Source organism: Pseudopipra pipra, chromosome 3 (genome assembly GCF_036250125.1).
Source record: "Pseudopipra pipra isolate bDixPip1 chromosome 3, bDixPip1.hap1, whole genome shotgun sequence".
NCBI lineage: Eukaryota > Metazoa > Chordata > Aves > Passeriformes > Pipridae > Pseudopipra > Pseudopipra pipra.
The window spans coordinates 67996848-68021886 of record NC_087551.1 but is presented as its reverse complement, the minus strand read 5'-3'; the positions used below and the strand labels follow the sequence as shown (position 1 = coordinate 68021886).

The window sequence follows — 25039 nt, the reverse complement described above, 5'->3', positions numbered from 1 at the left end:
CAAACAGGCTGAAGAAATAGAGTCCTGAGTGATGTGATTAATCAAAATTAAGTACAAACCACAGGCAAATATGCACAAAGAAGTCTGGAAAACTAATAAATAAGAGGGCATTTTTTATTAGTAAAATTTATTGTTTGGCATGCTTTTATCTTTTTTTATTTTGCACACCAGCAGGGGTCATCTGTTGACCAACAAATATTTGTCTTCGTACTCTGCAGAAAGATCTTTGAGTTTATGTGGGATTTAAACACAGTGACAGAAAAAAAGTCAGGGAACCTATCACTTGGCATGTTTGCATTATGTTCCTTGAATGTTAACTACAGCTTCTTGCATTTGTCACTGTGACTAAAATTCATACAAATCAAACACTTAGATTTTTTCTGGGATAGGAAATCACATGATGTTTGGGAAAGGAGGGAATTTATCCCTCAAACTGTGTGCGTTCTCATCAGTTCACGATCTTTCTCATGGCTTGCCTGGAATAGCCAGTCATCCTACTGCTCCAGCTCGTCCTGCAGGTCATCCCCTTTTCCTTTGTTCTGTCTCACCACTGATGAAGGTCTGGGCTAGAGTGGCAAGGAAAAGCTACAATGCTGACATACTTTTCCCCCAGTAGCCTTTGCTTTGATGGCTTGGTTAATAGCAACAGTACTAGTGCAGCCTGTGAACTGTATTAAAGAACTACAATAATCATGATAAAGCAGAACATGATTTTTCATTAGAGATAGGATTTTTCATTTCTAATAGCATTGAATAGTCTAACAACAGAAAAAATTCTTCCTTTTTCTGACACAGTAAAATTAAATGGATAATAAGAACTGAAAGCTTTGACAATACCATATTTTTTAGGGAATGGTAAAGTGCTGACTCTGCATACATGGAATTTGTTTTTTTTTTTAAGATTTTCCTTAATAGTTCATTTAATTCTTATGAGAATTCTTAATTCTTCTCATTTTTCAATTTTTTTCTCTGTAGCATAAAACTGAGATGGGATGAAATAAGATTAATGCACTCGATCAATTCACGTTGTAAAGGAAGAAAAGAAGGAAATATGTTCATAACATGGAACAAGTTCACAGATTCATGGAAGTGTCCCTGTGTGCTAGGCATGTCCTTTTCTTCTCATGACTCATATTGACTGGAACGATGGAGAAGAAAATGTCAGCAAAGTTGATGGAAAACAATAAATAATGCAGATAAACTCCAACATAAAGATTTCCTATAATCTTATGCCACAGCTGTGCCAATAACTTAAAACCACCTTTTTTTGTCCGCTATTGTAGAGTTTTGAGATTTTGGACTGCCTTTAAGCAGTCCTTGAAGCCAGTTTTTTGTGTAAATAAGTGGTAAAACCCTATCTCCAGAAAGGCTGAAAGGTCTCTCTCTGGGCAACCATCCACAAAGTGAGCATCTGTATGTGGATACTAGATAAGAAAATACACGTTAATTTCTCAGAAGTTAGCACAATATCAGTGTTGAAAGAGCATTTGTGACTCATAATCCCCCACTTAGCCAGATATCTGAGTTCTCTCGAGCCTATAGAGAGCGGTAATGACTATTTATTTAGTACACTGCCCGCAAGACATTTATCTTCAGATACAGTCAAGACTCAATCTATCCACAGTTGTACTATCTCTAGGAAGCTGCTGTGTCAAGTGACAACAGTAGATAAGGCCATAACGAGCTCTTCATCACATTCTGTTTTCAGCCTGACCCCTTCATTTTTTTTTGCATCTTACTGAAAGACATTGAGCAATATGGTGTTGGGAAGAGAGAAACAACTCAAAAGCTTGCTATTGACTTTGTGGTGCCCTGTGCCAAACAGATCTGCTGCCAGATTGTCAGGGTAGTTAGGAATCTCAGGCGTTTTGATGCCCTTGAGGTCTCACACACATCTGCTTAGGAAAACTGCCTTATTGCATCTGAGCTGGCAAGGCAGGCAGTCGTGTTCTGCTGAATGATGACTAGGTTGCCATGATCCATGCGTAGCTACAGTGCTCCAGGAACATTTCCAAGCACATAGATCTTAATAGGACTTCATTAGTCCAAAATACAGATGCCTGTCTCCTTGCCAGCATCCTGAGTTTATTACCCTGCACTGCTCTTCATAGAACATGAGATTAATCTGATCGGATTGGCCCTTTTCTGTGGATTAATGGTATTTCCCCAGCTACTTCCAAACTTTTCTTCTGAAACGATCACTATGATCACTTTCCTTGTCTGCTATATTTCTCAGGAATGGTGGAGCTGATGATACCTGTGGAAATCCAATTCTGACTGTAGAGAGATTATAATAGATACTAATTTCACAGTCCTCAAAAGACAACATCAGTCTCTTTTCCTCAAGCTGGCACTACAACTGCAACCAAAAACAGCAATGATAAAGGAAAAAGGAAGTTGAGGAACAAAATGCAAGGAAATGGAAGAAAGGGGAGCAATGATTGCAAAAGTCAAAAGAGAAATCTTAAAGGGAGGCCAATAGCCCTGTCACATTAGAAATAAGTAGCTTGGTTTTCAGCTCTGGGAAAGACTTAAACAAGAAGATTATGAGTCCTCTGAGGGAAAGGTAAGCAGGTAAATATCCAGAGCTTTTTTCTTTTGTCCTTCATTTAGAGTCCAATTTTTGTCATGAACAGTTTCACTTCACTGAGCAGGATAGGAAGGCAGAGAGGTATTGCTTAATATGATTCTGTGTAAAATAAATTTACTTTTTTTTACATACTAGTATTTTTGAAATGTTCTTTCCATTACTTAGAATCATGTCCACAGATTATTACTCCTTTTTTTTTCTTGGAAAAAGTTACCACTTCCCAAACTATATCATACCTTACCTGAAATAAGACATATGAAAGGCTGTTTGAAGGTTCCTTAATTAATGAAAACTGGCAAACAATTTAAGTTAAATTTATCTTAGCTATCAGGCAAAATTTAGATGGCTTTCTGCAGCTCCTTGTAGCTCTGTTTTCTGTGACTTCTCTTTAGAAAAGCAGCAAAACTGACCTAAATGCAAAACATTACTAGGAGCCAAAAACATTAATGGGGAAACTAAAAGCAAAAACTTTAAAGAGCTGCAAATATATTTTGCTGGTACACTGCATTTACAATAAAAACTATCTGAATATATTTTTGCTCATGGTTTTGACTCCCCAGTGAGAAAAAATACCAATGTATGAGATAACACCCTCCCCATCCCTCTGTGCATATATGAACATGTTATAAAAAAAAATAATTTGACTGAATCTGGACATTTTTTGCAGCGTAATCTTAATCATTGCCTCCCAGACCAGATACTTTGGCCTAGCCAGACTGCTGTCAACCCCATGCTATGCATACTGTAGCATCACCTACCACCTGCACAGCTGTGTCTTGTTCTAGTTGCTCAACTGCAGTAGAGCAGCAGTGATAAAAGTCCTCTCTGCTACTATTGATGCAAATGACGAGGTGCAGTGAGATGATATTGCAAAATATGGCAAGATAACTAAATATGAGGATGTTTTCTTGCAGTCTTGTTCTCCTTCAACCTCTGTGACACACTTCTCAAGCAGCCTCAGCTTCCCCTGTTCTGTGGAGTAAACAATTCTCTCTTGCCAACCTACATATCTTTATATACTACACTTGCTCGTCTCTTTTCTCTTATCCAAACTCATATTCTGGACTACCCCACTGCTGATGAACAGACATCATACTGTCTAATGCAGAACATCTACATTTGTTCTCGATCTGTAGCATTCTGTCTTTTCCTCACACCCTTAATCTGAAACATAATCAGCTCAGACTACTCTCCATAACTTCATATGCAGGTTAAATTTCATAACTTCTTTATGCATAAATGTCCCAAAGATTCAGTCTGTTACGTACCTATATAAGTCTAAAATTTTCCCATGTGTCCCCTTCACCACTTTATCCCAACCACTGCAGTGGTCTTTGTTCTTGACCTATATAACTATGCTTCATTGACATTCATTCTGAACAGCACTGCAAACAGCATTCTTCCAATCCATCTCTCTGACTACACCAAATCTGACTAGGCACACTTTTATTGCTTTTCCATTGTATCTGTCATATTTATCTGTATATTTCTGTGTCTGGATATTCCATGGTGTTTCTGCTAGGAGAACAGGGAGACATGGAGTTTAAAACCTAGACCCCAAAGACCACTTAGCTATTTTTCAGAATGCAAAGTCTCAGTGCTTTCTTTGTAAATCCTGACCACAACACTTCCCTAAGAAGTGCTACTTGTTTTAATGTGGAAATCTAAGTGAAAACATTAATGACAACTTAAAGAAGAACTTGTTACAATGCCTCTGTGAAAAAAGCAGACCTATTAACACATTTCTCTGGAAATGAAAGAGCTGGGATTTTCTGCTGTGTTTGTGTTTTAAGCGCCAATATTACACTGCTGTATTGACCTGAGTGACAGCTCACTGCCCCCATTTGGGTGGAAAAGAAAGGGGAAGCAAGGAGAGACAGTTCATGTCTGCAGCAGCCCAGTGTTACAGAGCTGTCTGGTGCTGGAGAGTTCCCCATAAATGAGCTCTCTGAACACTAAACAGCTCTGCTGCCCTGGCATAACCCATTCATCTTCCTCTCATTGGGAAGCCTGAGCTGTAGAAGTAACTGCTGTCTTGGGTCTGTGTTCACTCCCATACATGTACCCAGCCTGGCATATATGCCTGCTTCATGGTTTTTAATTTAAAAGAAAAAAAAAACAACATAAAAAGTTGACTGAAACATCTTTGCATGTGCTTTACTGATGGGTCTCTGAGACAAGAACAATGCCAGTAGAGAGGTGCGTGCTTCTGATTCTCACTGGCAGTCACACCTGAAAAATTACAGAAAGGCTTCTCCTCTGGGACGAGATGTCTTCTCTCTCTGTGTCTTTCTGAGCAACTTCTTAGATAATGCTTTGCAGTGTACTATTCATGGTCCTTATACTGATTTCATGCTGTTGCAACTTGATTGGCTTGGTGGACTTAATCTAACTTGGGCTCTATGGAATAGAGAGGATCTAATCCTTTCTCTGTGGGTGCTTGTGACTTAGTATCACTTTCCTAGAGATGTATTTTTTTAATTAACTTTTTTTTTTTTTTCCTGACCCATTGTAATGACAGTCACCACATGGACTATTCATATTTTTGGATGTAGACATATTTTGCCTGCATGGTAAGATACGCTAGAAATGCTGCCACTAGAAGAGGCTGTCACGTGTTTGCTACATAGTTAGGGGTGAATCAGTGAGAGAAGAGAGAGAAGCCATGGATCTAACTAGATGTAAAACTCGTGTAATTGATCCAAGAACTTGAAATAACCCGTGGCCTATGCAGTTCATGTTTGCATTGGCCATTAGTTAAGGTATCTGTCTGGTTTGGCTTTGCTCCTGATGCTCATTTACAGCACCTACATCCTAATACCTTTTGGGATCATGAGCTGGATCAGCTTCAACCCTGACTATTTAGTACAAATATAGAAAACCATAAAATAAGCTGCTCTTTTCAAAATATATTGGTTGGGAGAGAATTAACCCCAGAATATCTTGGCATTTTGTTTAATTGGCTGTGAAACCTAGAAAAACACTTCCTTGTGTTCTAAAGGAACTGTCATATAAGTATACAATAAAGTTAAACTAGTTCTGTTTGTCTATGAAAAAATGGGTCCTAAAGGGTCCTGCTTAGAAATTGTGTAGTTATCAGAGTGAGTGACATCTTACGAATGTCTCAACGGGTGCAAGAGTTGATCTAATAATGAAAAAAAGAATACTCACAAATAATTTATTTGTCATATGGTGGGGGAAAAGAAGAGTGAATAATTTATTTGGTCAATATTATTCAATCATCAATAGAACTGGTAGAATTATTTATAAATTTACTTATGAATAATTTATTCATCAATTGATGGTAGGAGGAAATTAATGAAGTAAGCAATATTCAAATAACACTCAACAGGCTCTCAGAGGCAGACAGGACAGTCAGGGAGGAACTGGGAAAATGGAACCCTTTTGTCAGCCTCATGACGGCCTGTGCACGATCACAGGGGATCACGAGAGGGCAGCTGACCCATAGTCACTTCTGTAGCTTGCTGACAATAGTGACCTCCTTTCTCATTTACCCACCCAGGGCAACAGATTCGCAAAGGTACCCTGAGAGTACTGTGTGGTTCTTTACATCTTTGATGGTGGTGGGAAACTGTGTGGAAATTCTTGCTCTGGTGCTCCACCGGCTCCTGCTGTGATTGCTCGAGCCAGATGCTGCTTGCTCTGACATAGGCCAGCAGAGGCTGGGGGGCTACCTCAGCCTTTCAGCAGCTTGAAACTTTGCATGTAGCTGAGAAGTGTGCTGGGCTCTGCTTGTGTACACAAAGTAGGAGACAGAGGGTTTCCCTCAGGAAGACACAGGACACTGTCCCCTGTTTCTAGACAAAAAAATGAAAATCCAAAGACATTTTAGAGAAAAAAAAAAATCTTGGTTGTGTAACTGAATTGTACTGTGCCAGAAAATATGTAACAAAATGCTGACATGCAGAGTTGAAAATAACCCTCTTGCCCACCATGTGTCTTCAGAATATGACCTCACACGGCTGCGACCATCAAAATCATTTCAAGGCAAATCTTATCTGAATGTGATTTTTAGATTTCTTTAATTTAGTAACATCTTTCAAATGTGTCTGTGAGAGAGGGAGATTTCTTGCTATGCAATGGATCTAGAAATATCCCACTGCCTTCAGATAGCATCCACTGGTTTGCTTTGACTTTGCTCTGCTACCATTGAATGAATCTCTAACAAATCCAGTCTGAACATTAACCAAGAGCCACAACAGAATAATTTTAATACAAATTACCCAAAAATGGTTTTTGTTGTGTTATAATCTCACATTGTAATAGCTGTCATAAAAATACGTTGTGAGTAGAAGGGGTTTTTTTCTGTTTTCAATATATGAAGTTTAATGGCACATATATGTGCAGTTTGGGATAACAGATGCCCTTTATGAATAGATTAAGTGGAGGAATCAGCTGGTTTATGTTCTCCTTTCAACTCTCACCAGGATTTTTCCACTCTGTTCCTTTGTTAACTATAAACTGTAAGCACTGAAAATCAAAAAATGAGGGAAAGTTTATGAATTATAGAGTCACAGAGTTTGTTAGTGCTCTGTGCTTATACTCTTGAGAGCCACTGGAGGAAGGGCTTTGAGCAATTTTCAAATTTTCAAATTTCTCTATGTCTTTATCTCATTCAGCTTTTGATATGATGCATACATTATTTATCAGGACTATCATTATTTTGTTAGCTCGTTTTGTCCTCTGGCACCATATCTACACAATGATATTCATTTTGCATTTGCAATTACTAAACTTAAAAGAAAACAGTTAATTCTTCCTCTATTCAGCTCTCTTGTTTCGTAAAATGATGTAGGAAGGACCAAGGTGTGGACAGAATTTCATTTTGACCTTGAACTCTAATTACTGTTTTCATTCTTCCATTTCACCAGAAGATGTAAAAAAAGTTAATGTAAGAAATATTTCTATATTTCTTTTTCTCTCTCTCACTCTCTTTCTCTTTAAGTGTGAAGAAGAGATAGGAAATAAATTTTTCCACATCATAAATTCGCCATCAGAGCTTAGTGAATTATGTGCTATGCTAAGTTCAGAGAAGGACTTTTTTTTAATATACTTTAAGTCTGTCTCCAGCTAGTTAATTTTTGAGGCCATCTCATACCTTCCCAGTTGTAATAGCATCTGAATGGAACACCTCAATTACTTCGCCTTACAGCGTGTAAGAGAGAAACTAGTCTTTTTCCACACCCAAATGTACAATATATTCTTAAGCAAATGTTTGTTATGATTGACTTCCTCCTGCTTTATTTCCATACTATGCTTACATCTCTTCCTGCCATCTCTCACCCTGCACTGCTGATGCAATTACCAAGTAGCAGGCTACCAGGAAGGTTTCCATTTCACAATATATACAGGCAGCTTTACACTTCTAAGAATGTGCTAAAGAACTGGAGCCAGATCATAGTTTAGCCTGGTGGAAAACTTTATCCTCACTGTTTGGTACAAGAGCAGACTCAGTTATACTGGTCCAAAATAATTTCCCCTCTGCTGAAAAGCACCAATGCAGCGCATCCCTCTCCTGCCCCTTCCACAGGTTCCTTGACTGAAGCACTCTTGCAAAAAAGGAGGAAGAAGATATTCTAGTGGGAGTGGGCTTGTGGTCATTTCTGTCCAGCTGTGGTTCGCTTTGTGCAAAGAAGACCTGGTGATATCTGCTTAATAATCCACGTCTGTGAGTTGGTAACCATACTGAACAGCTGGCTGTGAAAGACTGTGATGGAGCTGCCTGTGCTTCAGAGCAGTGACACATTCCCTCCCACCTGAGGTCCCAGGCAGGATGGAGGATGGATGGCAGTGCCACACTCCTTCCCCTGTGCTGAGAGCCACTCAGACAAACAATTCTTGAGAATGGCAGGCACTTTTCTGTGTTTGATTAAATTTAATGTATTTAGTATGGGACTGATCACAACTAAGAGTCCAAGTAGGTGTGATGTGAGTGTCCATGTTGTTGTGATCAACAGAATGAGACTTCAGGAGAGTGTTGTATGAGATAGAGCACCTCTTACCTCCAAGTTAATGGTCCTAATGTTGTCTATTTAATAATTGCCTAACAGACTGCAGTTGTAGACATGACTTAATGTTGTATTAGGTGAGGTAAATAAGTCACTAAATTCTGTTTTATAAGATACATGTATATATTAGGTAAAAAATGTACCACGGAGCTGAAGTTTAATATATGCAGAGAACCTTGTTTTCCATTGTAATGCATGCTTCTATCTTTCCCCCTGGTGGGAATACTTTTTTTTTTGGCTCTGAAAGATGTTAGTTCAGTGTCCCCACCAGCTAAATCTACCTTCAAAAAATCTGCCAAAATATTATCAGCAATAGCAGGTTTATCAAACTACCACATATCAGAGGAACCAGTCCCATGGTCTTGCTGTAACACCAGGAGCAAAATGTTTAGGCAAGTACAGGTGTCCTATTGACTCTTTGCTGTGGGGTGATTGCTCCCCACTAATCTCTGATTCTCCCCAGATGTGTGTTGGTAGGAATCCCATCCAATGGAGGTGTCAGGCTCCTGCCCAATCTGCCCACACTCCCAGGCCACCAGGGACAAACTATATAGCTGGTTCCTCTGCTGCCAAGTCCAGTCTAGTAAGACCCAGTGAGGGAGAATTTCCCTGCACCTGCCCACCTTGAGATTCCTAGGGGCTCCCTGTGCTATTTATATATATGGGTTGTGGATCTATGCAGGGATCCTTAGGCTAGTATTACTTAAAACTGGCACTAAGCATCATTCTGCCTAGCTTACCCCAAAAGGTGCCATTCCACATCAGTTTACACAATGCCCAGCTTCAGGCTTTATTCACACTGTTGTGTGAAGAACAGGGCTGACTAAAAAGAAACCAATACTCCATGTACATTCACACTCCTTGTCCTAAATCCTCACAGCTCTATCAGGATATGTTGGAGAAACCAGACGTAGAACTATGAATGTGTTTGTACCCTTTGATGCACCAGGTAAAAAAAAAAAGGGGAAAAAAATCTCTTTTATCTCTAGGACTTCTAACAGTTTCTTTCCATCTATGAAAATAACAAATACTTGCTTTCAAATTAAGTCTGTCAGCTGAACATTAATGAAATACTGAAAAATGACTAGTTTTTAGTTTGCAGCATAAAGGTAAAACAAAGGAAAATTAAGCCATCCACTCAATTTTATCCTGTCAGTGAGAGAGTGCTCTGCACAGGGTTGAGTATCCTGCTCCTTCTGAGGTCACTGAAGGAGCCAGCCCTGGCACATGGAGCCTCTGTAAAGATATAAACACTATATCTGTTATTGCAGCCTCTGTAAAGATATAAATGTTACACAACAAGAACAGCTGCCAGGCTTATCCCTTGAACAAACAGAAGATAATGCAATTGAGTTTGCTTTTGGCCAAGGAAGGTCTGGCTTAATGCTTTAGACAGAAATATGGATCAGATGTTTGATACCAGCTTTATACCTGGAATTCTAGAGCAGGCTCTAGCCGCTCTCTTGCTGCATTCCTACACGTTTCCAGCAGTGCCTCAGCATCCAAGCCTTGATGGTTGCAATGCTGTGAGAATGCTGCAGTCCCTCCTGCTTGTAGCTGTCTCTCAGGGTGCAACTTTGAAAAGAAACTCATTCCACTGACAACTTCTTCCTTTGTTCTTCCTTTGTTCATTTTCTTCTACCAAAGCCTTCCCTTTCCAGGTAACAGAACTAATGGAGCTAAGATATCTGCTGTGACTCAGAGTGCTTTGAGCTGCACCAACTATCTGCTTATAGGAAGGCAGATCGGTTTCAAATTCCTATACAAGAACAATCTTATTATTATTGCTACTTAATAGTAGGCAAGGGCACAGACCCATTCCAGATCAAACTAAGTTCCAATCAAAAAATGTCAAATGTGATTTTTAATTGATTGCATTTTAAAATCAATCAGTCAGGTTGTGTGTGTTTTTTCACAAGATCCAACATCTTACTGGTGCTTGTCTTTTTAGGGAGACCGAGATTGAAACAGAACTGTGTTTTTGTCTTTGTTTTTGCTTTTTTGTTTGTTTGCTTGCTTTTTATTTTGTTTTGGTTTTTTGTTGTTGTTGTTTTGTGTGGTTTTTTGTTTGTTTGTTTTTTTCATTTTTTTTTTTGTGTGTGTGTGTGGTTTTTTTGGTTTGGCTTGGTTTGTTTTTTTTCTTTTTTTTTTTTTAATGGCATCGATTTTTTTAAAGGAAGATCCATTTAAATTAAAATTTTACAGTGATATTTGCAAGCTCATGTTCCTCTGGATGTTTATTACGAAGCTATGTGGAAAGAAAGATGCTCTATGTGCTTACTATCTCCCAAAAGGCCAGATGAAGTTAAAATGAACCTCTGTGCCTGCTAGCATGTACAGACCCCATGGGCCTCCTAAACTCCCGCTCAGCAAAAGCTGCTTCACATTGAGAAAACAAAATATCATTGTCTTTCTTCAGAATTGCAGATTAAGTTTTCCCTGGTTTCCCCTTTCTGAGAATCAGACTCCAGCATAACATATATGGGTGCTAAAGAGCTGAGATGGCTGGTGAAATTTTAATAACATCAGCACTCCAGTCAAGTGCAGCATGATACAATAAAATTTGTTCACCCTCACCCCTTCTGTGTGTTACACTCATAGTTTAATTAGGGCTTCTGGCTTTCCTCTTGCCCAGCTTTCAGGGAATTGTTGAATAGCAGGTACCTACAATTGGCTAAGAACATTCATAATTAGAAAGTTGCATTCTATGTTGCACCTTGATTCAGACCGCGACACAAACTCTTGAGAAGTTACAATAGTATAACTAATAATATTGCAGTTAAATCTTTAATGCTACAGGGAACAGCTATTGCAAAAGTCTAAGTCTCCAAACTCCTGAGCTCTAGGTAGCTCATGACTGTATTTCAAGAAGAGGTTAGTAAGGAAAGAATACAATATAGACCAAGCACTCCATATTATGAAGGATGAATGAAGGCATCCCAAATAATAATAATTTTGGATCAGGGGAAGTCAATACAATATGACAAATGCAACACTGATACAGGTAAATCTGTTGCTGAGTGAGCCTTTGGAAAAACAGGTCAATATTAAACCAATCATTCGTTAATATGGAATAACCATAAAAATGATGGGGTTCACTATCAGAATACAAATATTTTGGATAAAGACACGTTATACTCTTAATAATAAACCCCCAAATCTACATGTCATTGAGACTGAACAATCAAATTTATGTCTCAGGCACAAAAAATATCAAACTCTTTGGGACTTACCTGAGGGAAAGAGTGTCTTACACCGGTATGTACAATAACAGAGAGGTCTTTTCTACCTGGGACCCCAAACAGATGTCCTTGTCCACAATATACATTATTTTTTCTATCATTATTTCTCCATATTCCCAAAACACAGTAAGTTGCTAAGGAATTACTATCTATCTCTTTCTTGCTATTTTCTTCCAATATAAGGAAGGACAGAAACTGGCTTTGACGTGTTATGTTCCAGCATTCCTAATCAGGTGACATCTCTCTGCTGTGAGTTGAAGGCCATGCTCCCAAGAGACACCATGGTGCACACAGGTCTGTAACTTCAGTGCAGCTCCAAGACCCACCCTCCAGAATGCAATTTTCCTCTCTGAAGAACATACCTATCAGTCAATAACTCCTCAATTCTTGCTTTTAGGAGAGGTGGAAAACTCATTATATTCTTCTTGCACTCTCTATGTTTTCTTTAACTAAATTATATTTGCCACTGTAAAAGACCTATTGATTAATTTAATAGGTCTTTTGCTCTTTCCACAGGTTAACATCTTACTTTTCATTTTACTTTCATGTGCAATCTTCACTTCAGTCTATTTAAGCATTCTGAAAGCTTTATAGCATTTTTTTAAACTCTTCATTCTTTTGTCCCTTATGTATAACTCCGGGCAGGGGTGAAATCACAGAAGCACTCAGCAACTACCAACCACAAACAGACCCCTTTTCCCCCCTAGAGTGGTGTCTAGTGCAAAGATGACAAGTGCCAAAAGTACTTGTCACTCAGAAAGCTTGCATCACGATCACTGGGCTAAAAGTTGACGCCAAACCCCAACGGAGCTGGGCAGGAATACATATAATTTTCCTTTTTCATTAGCAGAAAAAATTCTGACACCACTTCTTGTCTCTCATCACTACTTTGGCTAGAGCCTTGGGAAGTCAGTCTTGGTGTGAAGGTGCAATAAAATACGAAGATTTCAGTGGAGGCAACAAGAAGACAACTAAAATACCAGTATGATAATCTGGTGAGCACAATGTCAGGGTAGGAAAAGCAGGATGCAAAGCTTAACGATACAAGTATCTCCACGGTCAGTGCCCTAAATGCCAAAAGTCTCACCAAACAATTTAATAGAGACAGAAATTTTGTTTCAGAGCCACATGGTGGAAAGCCATATCCCCCATATATTAGCCTTAAACCATGACCTCGCAATGTGCACTGTTCACACTGAACTGAATATCTAGGCTTTTTTACAAATTTCCCATTTGCATGCAGCAATTTGTTTGTTGATGTTTAGACATGATTGACATAATTTGACAATCTGGCTTATTAGTTTTCTTTGTAACTATGTAAAACGTTGACAATGATTATCCCAGTTGACTGAGGACATGCTTCTTGTGACACAGTAAACAAATGTAGCAAAGGAGGCTTTTTCCAAATGATTGCTCCAACCCCCTAATGAGAATGCTAACTTATTTCATCAGGCTCGCACTACACTGAGCGACTTAATGAATCCTCAAGTCACACAGCTCCATCTCTTGAGCCTGAGGTACAGTAGCTAGAATTGTATGCCTATGGACTTTTCTCCCATTTTAGCAGCATGCTGCATTATAATGAACCTATTTATTATACTGGCAGCAAAAAGACATTTCTTTGAAAAAAAAAGTATTTCACAGATTTGGTTTCAAAACCTACCAAACTCCTTAGAGGAGTGCTTCTTCCTATAAATCAGTGCCCCTTAATGGAAAGAACATGATGAAAGAATGAGTAATGGTAGGTAAAAAAATAAGGATAAATCAGCCTTCTCATTAACCTGCTTGCACAGTAAATTCTCTGAGCTCTGAAGGCCGGGATTTAAGACAGTTCCTCTAAATCAAAGGATTCTTATGAATCCTGTTCTCCAGCTTCCTTCTATAAGTTATGCTTGGGTAGTCAATGACCATTTGTAGGGGATGTTTTTCAGGTCTTCACAAATATCAGCATTGACTTATTTGGAGAAAATAACACATGGTGATCCCAGGTGAAAAAATCATTACCTTAGTTTTGGTGCACCTAATTACGATAAGTCTCTATCATACTCACCATCTACCCTAACTATCTGGGGAATTGGCAGTGTTTAACAATGAAGAAAAAAGTGCTCCAGTGTCCAATTAAGGTTTTCTTTGAGGATTAATAAATCATGTCTCATCAGCCCCACTGACTCAGGGGTGTTAATCTTCACCTTATCACTCTAATCTTAAAGCCAAATTCTGCAGATCAAGAGCAGTAGAATGGTTGAGTTAATTGTTCCATTAGGCTGATGAAGTCTTTATACTCCTATCCAACCATACAATATTCCCTGAATGTGTTTACGTGCTCCGTTACAGAGCTCAAAACAAACAATAAAAAGACTACTACAGCTATTTGGGATAGATGACCAGTAGCTTGGACTTTGCTCCATACTCAGCTCTTTTGCTAAAACTATGCTGCATTCACATACTGTAACAAGGTACTGAGAAGATGATAAACAGTCAAGAGAGGTTTTAGCACATCTAAATGCAGTTGCAAAAGGAATTAAATCATGTAGTCAATAATGGAAAGAAGACTTAACAGTTATCTGCCCTGTAAACAATATCCTTGATTAGAAGGCATAAACAATACTGTTTTATTTAAGGGCAAGGATCCAGATGTTCCACTGTGAAGAGTTTTTCTCATTGACATGTCTAGAGTAATCATGGAGAGCATGGCAAATTGAGTTAAAATATGCTCCTAAGCACTACAATAAATTAGAAATCACATTTTAACTTGTTCCCAGCCTACATTTATTTGCTCTTGTTTTTAAGTAATCAGACAGGTTAAATTCTTTTCACAAAAACTACTGAGCTTACATTAAAAATCCATTTCATAACCATTGCTTTTCAAACAGTTCCCTCTCCTGATCTGAGTTAAGCAGGAAAGGAAATGGGAATTGATACCTTTCAGGGTCACATATTCTGTGTCACTGAAAAAAGCAGGAGAAAGAGAGAGAGAGAGAGAGAGAGAGAGAGAGAGAGAGATGGGATCAAAGCTGGAATAATTTCATGGGGTAGGTAAAGGGAGGAGAGCTGAATTTCTGAAAGGCTTTTGAATGCTTTATTCCTATTCACACAATATTTCCTTCCCTCTATCTGTCTCTTTTTCTTCTAAACAAAACACAAAACTTTGCTTTCCCTCTCCTCACTCTGTCACACCACCAAAGCAATGGGACTCAAACTTTTCCCTCTTCCACGTGTGAGAGATTAAGTAGTTTTTTTTGAATTCAAGAGGACAGAAGCATGTGCTTGAAAGTTTTAAAAGAAGGTTAAAGAGTTGGGTTAGAGGAGAGGAAAATGAATAATGTTTTCTTTTCCTGTTTCTCTTTTCTCTAAAATGTGTCACACATGTTATTTTCTGAAACTCATGCACAGCCTCTTCTTTTATGCCTTGAATTCACTCCTGAATGTAACACCTGAACAAGCAAAGAAAACATTAAACAAGAGATTTGTTTATATGGTTTGTCATAGAGATTTCTCAGAGAAAGTGGAGCTCTTGGACAACTACTGTTTCATCCATATTATCATTTCCTTTCTTTTGCATATTGGAGATATTTCAAACAGATTCATTTAAAAATAAAAACAGATAAGCTATTATCATGTCTACCCCCTGTGTCCTGTTCTGAGAAATGGGACATACCATTATGATGACTTCAAAGCATTTAATCTGTAAAAAAGACAAGTGACTTACACATAAAAGTGTCCATCTTATAAAGCACATAGATTGGATCATTTAAATGATTAATTTAACTAATACAGTTTTGAGATAAATTGATTTGCCTCTTTTCCTCTACTTAGCATTCTTTATTCCCTTCAACAATTTAGCATTCAACAAAATACTACCAGGCATACAGCATTCCCAAGGTCACTCTTCTAACCCTCCTTCAAGACCCCCATTAAAATCCTCTTCTAGAATAAGACTGTGAACAAAACAAAATTAATCTTCCCTTACCCTCCAGCCTAAGAGGATTCAAACTCACATATATCCCCTCCCAAGAGAATTGCAACCTCTTCATCTATGTGCTGGTGTCTTTTTGTATGCACATGCATATGTGGATACCCAGAGACAGAGAGATGGACAGAGCACTCTGAGCTGCTCCTAAGCAATATCTTTGGTTTTACATTAAATGATTAAGAATTTTTTGAGCCAGAGAGCAGGACAGAGCATGACCATAGGGTAGCCATTAGGGTACTCATAAGGGAAAGTGACATATTTTCTGCTCTTTGCTTCAAAGATTACTTGCTATTTAAACCCATGACTGCTCCGAGTCCTTCCCTCTGCCCTGTCTGGTGAAGCATGTGAACCCTCACCTTCCAGGTGGCTGGATAGGTGAAGCAGGAAGACTACAAGGAAAAGAGATCTTGTTTGCTGCAGCTTGTGTCTGCATTGGGGCAGCTTCTGCTACTGAATGTGTGTCAAGTCATTATCTGGTCAGGTCACTGCCTCAATGAATACCCCAAAAAGTCAAACAGTGTTCAGAAAGCTCAGGACTCAGGTACAACTGTGTTGCTTTTATGCTGTACTGGTGTTAGACTGGATTCTTTTCCCATGGGTTGAAGGAGATGCTAGAACTGGGACAGTGTTTTTCTTTGGGCAGGCTTAAAGAAAAGTGTTGGCACCTTAGGTAAGAGTCCTAGCACAAACCAAAGATCCCTAGTCCTTAAAGCTGAATTCTCAAACAAGGCAACTCCCCATCGATTTTTCTAGCCATGCCATTTTACAGAGGTACCTTCAGAACATGTGTAAGGCTATGGTTAATTATTGCCAACAGCTAGGTCATTCAGCTAGGTTATCGAGATTCTAGTCATTGCTCCAGAACAAATAATTAATCACACTGTGTGAATGAATGAATGAAAGAAATATCAAGGAAAAGTGTGAAACACCATTGTGTCTGATTCATGAAATACACAAAGAAGGCTTGACATCAAGCTGTAGGGTAGAGTTTGCAGTCAAGATTATCAAGAGAAAGGAGATGTTTGTCTGGCCAGAGGCAGATGCCTCTTTCCCATTCATTTCATTCCTGGCTAGTTCTCATGGCTTCCTGCATAGTTCCAAGGTGGAGCACCACACCAGGGAATTAGAAGTCCAGGACATGCTAGTTAAATCCTCTGCATATCAGTACCTGTGTTTTACGTGCCTAAGCATCTAAGTGGGTCTAATTTACAGCTCTTCTCCTGTGTAATTCTTAAGATCTACAGAAGAAATAGGTGTTTCCAAAGTTGGCTAAAGTCACTGATATTTAATTGTTGTGTCCAGAATAGAGAAGTGTGAGACAGCACTGAAAATTTTGGTGGTAACAAAATAACAGAGAACATTATTGTGAGACAACTAAAATGTCTGGCAAGTAATTAATGTCAGATCATTCCCATTCATACATTTTTAGAACAGATTTATAAAATGTATCCATTTCATAAGTGTTTTGCCTTTCATATTTCTTGTTAGTTTCTTTTGCTGTAGAATTCCACTGAGTGAATATCTCTGCACGTTATGTACAGAACATATCAGTGGAATAGTTTTATATCTTCACCTGTCTCCCTCTGCCTGAATTTTAACAATAATAAATCTGAATGGTCATAACACAAAATTGAAAGCAAGCTGCCTGACGAACCAGGCAGAATGCATGAACAACTCAGTATTGCCTTATTTTCCAGATTTGTGACAAATTGCATCTAGTTTATACAGAAGATGTTACTACACTCATGCTTCTTCAAAAAATCAAAAAAAGTTACTACATTATGGTTCTCATCCTGTTTGGCAACAAAACGTTAAAAAAAAAAAGAAGGAAAAAGAAAATAAAGGATCAAAAGCCTGTCTGACATGATCAAAAATAAAATGGGAGCCAACCATGTGTACATCTCTCACTGAATAACTTTCAGTTCATCAGCCCAAATAAGCAGGCATCCATTTATAACTCAGTTGCAGCCTCTAATAGAAGGCCAAATTCAATTTGCTGGAGTATTAAAAATGAACTTTCATTTTAATCAGCTGAATCTCATCAACATGAAATTGATCGGAGTACTTCCACACACTTAATATGTTTGGAGTTGCACTTTTGATGTGCCAAGCATTTTGCTAGTTTGGGGTACTTTTTTCTGCCAGTAGCTGGAACTGCCATTTTGCTGCTGAGGTGCTTGGTTTGGTTCCCTCTACAGGTTACAATTTAATTTCTCCATTTATTTATTTTCAGTTTGAAATAGTTCTTTTGTCACCTCAGTAAGACTACAGTTGAGGTAAGGATTTTTTGTGACTAGATTTAGATACAGGAGAATTTTTTTTTTTTTTTTTCATGGAAAGAGGCCAGTAGAGATGGATGAATGGAGAGAAGGAAGCCAATACCATAGATGGAGCAATGTTTCTTCTGCCCAGGAAGCAAAGCTAGGAGCTGTGGGAGTGCCCGAAGCCTTTAAAAGTACCAATAAAGTTAAAACCCCCCATCTATCACAGCCTGCTTCCACACAAAATACAACCCTCCCTTGTGGATCGCTGTTCATTCTTAGAAGATCAGAGCTGCAATGGGCTGTCTGCCACATCCTGTTGTCACCTCTAAGTGAGGTGTAAGCAACTAGTTGCCAGATTTGGTGGCACAGATTGAGAAAAACTTATCTTGGTTACAGAGAAGGAATTTTTGTCAGAGACCTGGAAGAATATTACTTGTTAAGAGTTAGCAAGGTAGAAATTTTAGTTAAAAGGGCCTAGCTGCAGTTTGCAATCTAATAGAAAAAGCTATAACACTGATTTTAAACACAATGGTTATTGCAGTTTGCATCTGATTCTTCAGGGGAGAAAATATAGGCAAATGCTAGCTGTATTTTCCTAAACTGCCTTGTGTGTCCCAGATAAGAATGGTGCAAACTCAACAAATAGTATATTTGGATTACTCTTCAGGGCTCACTCATTTCTCTTCTGCTAGCCTTCACTCAAAAGTGAGGCTTTTGTAGGTCTTCTACCTGAAAACTTCATCTTTCTAAAGGGAAATTCTTGCCAGGTCTACTTCAACTGAGTGCACACCTCTCTAGGGACAACAGGATGCCCTTTCTGCCCTTTCTTTGTCCTTGGCTCTCGTTGAGTATAATTTATATTGCTACACAAATCTATTGCAAGCAAAGATTTTTTTGAGAAAGGTTTTGGTCTACTCTGCAACTATTAGACTGCAAGCTCAGCCCAGCAAATTTATCTTCTCTAACATTTGATTTCTTCTCTATCATTTCTTTTTCTACACCTAACAATTTTCTCAAAAAAACAAATTTTGTCAATAGCTGCTCTCAGCATGCTGTCCATATTACCCCAGTAAAAGAAGTAAATTTGATGTCTGGACATATATAGTCTTGTGGAAAAGGGTCTTACTTCACTCACTGACAAGCCTAGAGGTATAGCTAACAGCATTTCCCAAGTGGGGTGGCCTTGCTTTAAAAAAAAAGAGAAGAAGAAAAAGAAAAAGTCAATATTGACTCTTGACACATTTTCATTTACATCACTGCATGGCTTTCAGTCTGGGCACAAATCAATAGGCAGCTTTTAACACTGCTCAACTAGTTTGTTCTATGTAAAAGAAGAGACATTTGCCTCAAGTGGCTTGTTTTTTCCCTTTGGGCTCCAGGCAGACTCTCCACCACTAACAGTGTGTGATTCTTCGAAATGAAGTTGAGTTTGTTTGACTGCTCTTTCTGTGACTGATCAGAAGAGCTTGAACTGTAATATTAATCACACAATGTTTTCTTCATCACCACTTACAGTCAATTGACTTTGTACTTAGTGAAAGCGTCTCAAGCAGCCAACTCAATGTTACCAGAGGGCAAGAAGTCAATAGGAGAAAGAAAGATGTAGTTTCAAAACACACAGAACACAGCTTATGGAGCTGCTGACACACACACACATCAGGCACCTTATCACACTGCGGGTGCGCTGCTGTTGCATGTTTTTATTTGCATGATGAAGGCATCCACGCAGCCTTTTGCTCAGCCTCCTCAGTTAACTGCAGCTTTTCCTTCAATCTCAGGTTTATGTGGCAAGTGTAGGGACCAGGTAGTTTCTCCAAATTGCACTAGATTCAGCAACTATTTAGTTTCAATTTAACTCTCTACATATTTCATCAGATAACTGATCCATGAAGTAGGGATCTTCTGTCTTAAGATATACTGATGACTGCTACTCAAATGCCAGGCATATGTCATGCTAATAATACTGCCCATATTCTTAACAAATACCAATTTACCTAAGGTATGATTAATGCTATTTTAATAGACACTGGCATACAGTGGGCCTTTTAAAACCACATCTTCATCATACATTTATTTTTGAATATAGAAGAGTGGGAGTCAAGATACTCAGAGGTACAGCATTATGAGCTTTGTTTCCTAGAGTCTCAGCACACCACCTCAGAGAATTTTTAGCTCATGAAGCCTCCACAGAAGTTTTCACACTAAAGACATGCATGCAATATTGAAAACAAGAGCCTAGAGGATTCATTTATTGCATGCAATACCTTAGAAATGTTCTTTTCTAGAAGCAGACTCCGTGTGAAGTTCAACATGCCATAAAATGGGCAATCATGTCTTTTCTATGGCACATTTTAGACACGCATGAGCAGAGTCTTCCCACTTGTATAAAGCAGCTCGTTGACTGCCCTTACTGCTTTCATGGGGATTCTCCCTAGATAAAATGGATTCCTCAGTAGTGCGGAACTGATGCAACACCCAGGACAATGTTGTCTCCACTTCTCTGGGCTCTTTGGGATGAAGTCTCTAATTTTCTATATACATAGACACATTTAATATTAATATAATGTATAGTAAAAGATGACATGCTCATACTAAACAGGTTTGCTATCACTTTATTAAGCAAAAGCATTGGTTTCTTCTCTGTGAATGAACCAAGGTTTATTCAAGACTCTGCTTTCAGTGGATAAATTTAGTCTCATTTGGATGAAACACACTGAGAATATTTTACTTTAGATAGATTTCCATAGAATGACTCACAGCTGTATGAAACAGCTGTCAATCTTAGACCATGCAAATCAATTTTGATTTAAACATCCAAGTTTTCTTGACATTTGTCTCTTATTAGCTTAGAGTTACAGGACAACATGTATTTCCTAATGGAAAAGAATCATAATCAGAATAAAGAAGGACTTTCAAGGACACTCACAGACAGTCAAGACTTTCTTTAAAGTCTGTATTCTTATTCTGTTACAGGGTATTCAAACCAGGTTTTATCAAATCAGTGAAGGAAAAAGTAAAATTAACTCTCAATTCAAATGCATCCAAACATTAATCTAGAAATCAACTCTGAATACTAACAGTTTTACACCATTTTTAGTCCCCAGTTCCTGATGTAAATACAGCATCCACTTGTTCACAACTTTATCTCCTGACATTTGCAAAATAACAGGCAAAACTAAATTAATTGTTTAATTAAGAAGCATAAAATCATATTTCTTATGAAATGGATCCATTTCAATACAGCGAACCAGTACCAGATACATAAAGCTTGTACCACTACTCACCAAAAAGCCCATTAAATGCCAAGTCTATGAGCAGGCTCCAGCTGTTCTGTACTGCTCCACCAGTTGGAATTGAGGTAAATTATCCCTGTAAGCCAGGGGTTACAAACGTAGGCAGTGCACAGACATAGCGGTCAGCTCTATGGAACAGCAGGAGGGTGAGGGATAAGGGCAGGACTGCTGGGAAGTCTATTCTGTTCCTATCAGATGACAAAAAGTGCACACACCAGAAAGGTTGCAATCAGGCTGACCAGCTCCCCCTACATCCCTTCTAAAATTCATCTGCTATTTAGCTGCAAAATTTGATCAGTATTTTCTTCCCCAAATCTGTAGCAGATATAAAATTTAGCACCCACTGGAAGAACAACTGAAGCTCCTGTGATTTCTTTTATAGGTCTCTGATACTATATACTTTCAAAATTCGTTCTGAATACCTATTACACCAAGTAACAAATGGATACTATATAGCTGTTGATAGTTGATACAAACATAAGAAATTCTGAGGTCTAAGATGAAAGATCACCAGAGTAATTTTAAATTTGGCTTTTCTGTCAATTAAACAGGCTCATTCTAATTACTGAGGAATACACTAACACTGAAGATCTTTCGCCATGATAGAGGACCTTACCACTATAATTTCCCCATTGTATAGAGGCACAGATGGGATGGAAAGAGGGTTGAAGCATCTTGTCTGAGTTCATCCATCAGACCAACGACCAAGAGATCAGAGAGCCAGCCATTGTTTCTACTGGATCTGTGAGAAAATCCCACTAACTCAAGAGCTGAAAGATCACTGGGGAGAGCTGAGGGAAGTGATGGATACATGGAGCTGGGTGTAGAAGATAGAGAGAGACTAGAATTGCCTTTTTAAAGCTTGCAGCTCTATTGGATTAAGCACAGCATGACAGACTGTGTTTCAGCTCTGACTGTTCTAGTTTAGCGGTACAGTCTAGCAGAGATAATACTAGGCAGGATTTCAGTGGCCTTGGGGTGAAAATAGATTGTTCTAAACCTCCTGTAACAGAGCCTAACACTGTCTCCCAGAGACCACACCACTGAAGTGCAGCATACGTTTAAGTGGACAGTCAGAGTTCAAACATATGCAGTCATGCTGGTATTTCACAAAGGACTCCATTTGGAATGAAAAAGAACATGAGGATAGGGCCATGGGAATTTTTCACCATCTGTGATAATAACTCAGAAAAAGCTTGGCATGCAATCTGCAAAAGAAAATTCTCTTTTGGGGATGTGATTCCAGCCTTTACTTCCAGGATTCAAGTATTATATTTTTTTAACGCCTTATGATCATTCACGGAGGCAGATGATTTCTGTGCATGGCACAACTCTTTGAATGAGCTGCTAATTGGTGTAAAATATTTGGCACAATGTATTTTGGCCCAATACTCTCAAATGACCATACTTAGGCTGATTTCCAATACGATACTCTACTATAGATTGTCTGGTACTTTCACATCACATTTTCTGAAATGAGGGATTACAGGCTGATGTGGCACAAAAAATTTTACATCAATTGATTTTTTGAGTATTTTTCTTTACACCTGTTTATATGCACAAAAGTTTAATAATTGTTAAGCAACAAATCTGTGCAGGTACACGTGAATTAAGATTACCAAAATTCATTACATTGTTAAAAATCCCAGAAATTGCCATTAGGAACAGGGATATTACCAGACTAAGCCAAACTCACATCTTGCCTAGGTGATGGTTCTCTTTCTGCAGTCAGGGTAGGGCTGTGCAGGTTGGAAAGTTCAGCACAAGCAGCTGCCACCACCCCAAGCAGTGTCCAAACTATCCAATAAAACCTGCCTCTGGTACCTCCTGCTCCCTGATGCCACTGCCCCATCATAGGGTCTGCCTGACACTGTGCTAACTCTGCTGCCTCCAGGCATGCAGGATCAGGACTATTTCCTCTGGATTCCAAAGTCTGCTGGCACTTTCCTTCTCCCTACTTCTCCTTGTCCCTGAAAATGAATGGAACAAAATGAGTAAGAAACAGCATAGTGAAATATAACCAAAGTGTACATTTGTAGAAGAACCTGCTTAATGAGGAAGTTAGTCCCTAACCCTCTCAATCAATGATTGGGTTGTGCTCAGGATATGGTACTTTTCTGCTTACAGGGTTTAAAATTCTAATGTCAAATTTAATCTTATTCAGTTCATGTCCTCAATCATTTCTTTGGCAGCAAGATCCATTCACTAATCATTTATTCCTGAGTTGTTTTGGGCTTGCAACGCACTAGTTATTAATCAGATTGGGTTCTGTATTCATTAATGGTGAAATGCAACTGAAAAAACATCCCCCACCTCAACCAGCCTAATTCCAGTACAAATGTGAATGTGGATTGAAATGAAAGCCCTACAGTGCTGAGCAATTCTGGCCTCAGTGGGAACATCAGAGAACCCAGGACAAAATCCTGCTCATGACTCATTCTCTGTTTTGGCTTTGTCTGAAGTTCAGAATTGCAACAACTCCTATCCTGAGACCATAGGGCAAGCAAGATACAACTAGAAGAAAAGTATTTGGGGAACGTCCTCTTTTCCTTTCTTTACAATCATTAAACAAATCTCATCTTTCAATTTTTTGCAGTTGACTACAGTACATTATATTGGTGTTAGAAACAGGAGCACTTTGTGTGAAGCCATGGGCACTTTAAGGTTTAAGCAACATTGGACATTTGAGTTTTGTTGGCCTGGGTGTCTGGTTCTCATCACTGATGTCTGCCACTTGTTCCTCTGAAGCCAGGCTGGCACAGCACCCTTTCACAGCACTGTGCTACTTCCCTGTTTTGTGGCCCTGCACGTCAGGGTCAGCCTCAGGTACCAACAATCTCTGCTTTGCACAGAGCGCCCTGGAGCAGGAGAAATAGTGCTGACCCTTGCTGCCCACAGGTGTGCGCTCCTGGTATTTCCCTCCTCTTCCACTTGTGAGCAGCTGGCCCTCCAGTGAGATATTGCAGCCTTGTGCATGGAAAAAGGCAGATAGGAGAGATTTGCCTTTGAAAAGCCAAGCAAGCAGCTGCCTATTTATATTTAAAATCCTGGCACAGATGCATGATGGTAAGCAGGTCTACATGAGTGTTACAGGTAAGGACATAAATAGGTAACCAGATGCAAAGGCACAAATGAATGTTGCATATCCTATGTCTGCTGTGATATCTATGTCCTTTGTTATCAAGTAAAATGTACGAAGCAAAATAAGGATAACAAACGTCCCAGCATATTTACCCAGCAATGGAAATATCTATAAGGGGAACATATTGGGGTAATTTTAACATGCTTTTATGCAGAAAGATAGTTTTTAAAAGACACACAATTACCTGAAGTCTATATGAGTTTGGAACAATTAAAAGTCTGATGTTGATGAACAGGTCTCTGTAGAGTAGTGACAGAATTGCAATGGCATTTCTTCAGAGTCCAGGAACTAATAACAATAGCTTTATTTCTTTTATGCTTCTCAGGTATAAGAGATTAGGAGAACAATTTTCTTGCCACAAAGAGTACTAAGAATTACTGAGCACAACATTGCATCTTTATGCCGCTAAAAAATATTTTAAATAGCCCTCTGGAGATACAATTTAAGAGAGATGGATTTTCTACTAAAAGGTACACATACTTGCCATTACATAAGCATTTCTCCCT

At 38.8% G+C, this 25039-nt stretch overlaps 1 protein-coding gene across 5 annotated transcripts in view; it reads right to left on the bottom strand.

The window, feature by feature from the left end:
- The window catches only part of HS3ST5 (heparan sulfate-glucosamine 3-sulfotransferase 5), a 191420-nt gene that overhangs the window by 10504 nt on the left and 155877 nt on the right, over positions 1-25039 (bottom strand). Inside the window, exon 1 of one of the 5 annotated variants that reach the window (XM_064649726.1) lies at positions 21383-21535. The exons of the other annotated variants lie outside the window; for them this stretch is intronic. The gene's annotated coding sequence lies outside the window, so the exon portion shown is untranslated. Of the gene's footprint in view, positions 1-21382; positions 21536-25039 lie in introns of those variants that run through there. 5 annotated transcript variants of the gene reach the window in all.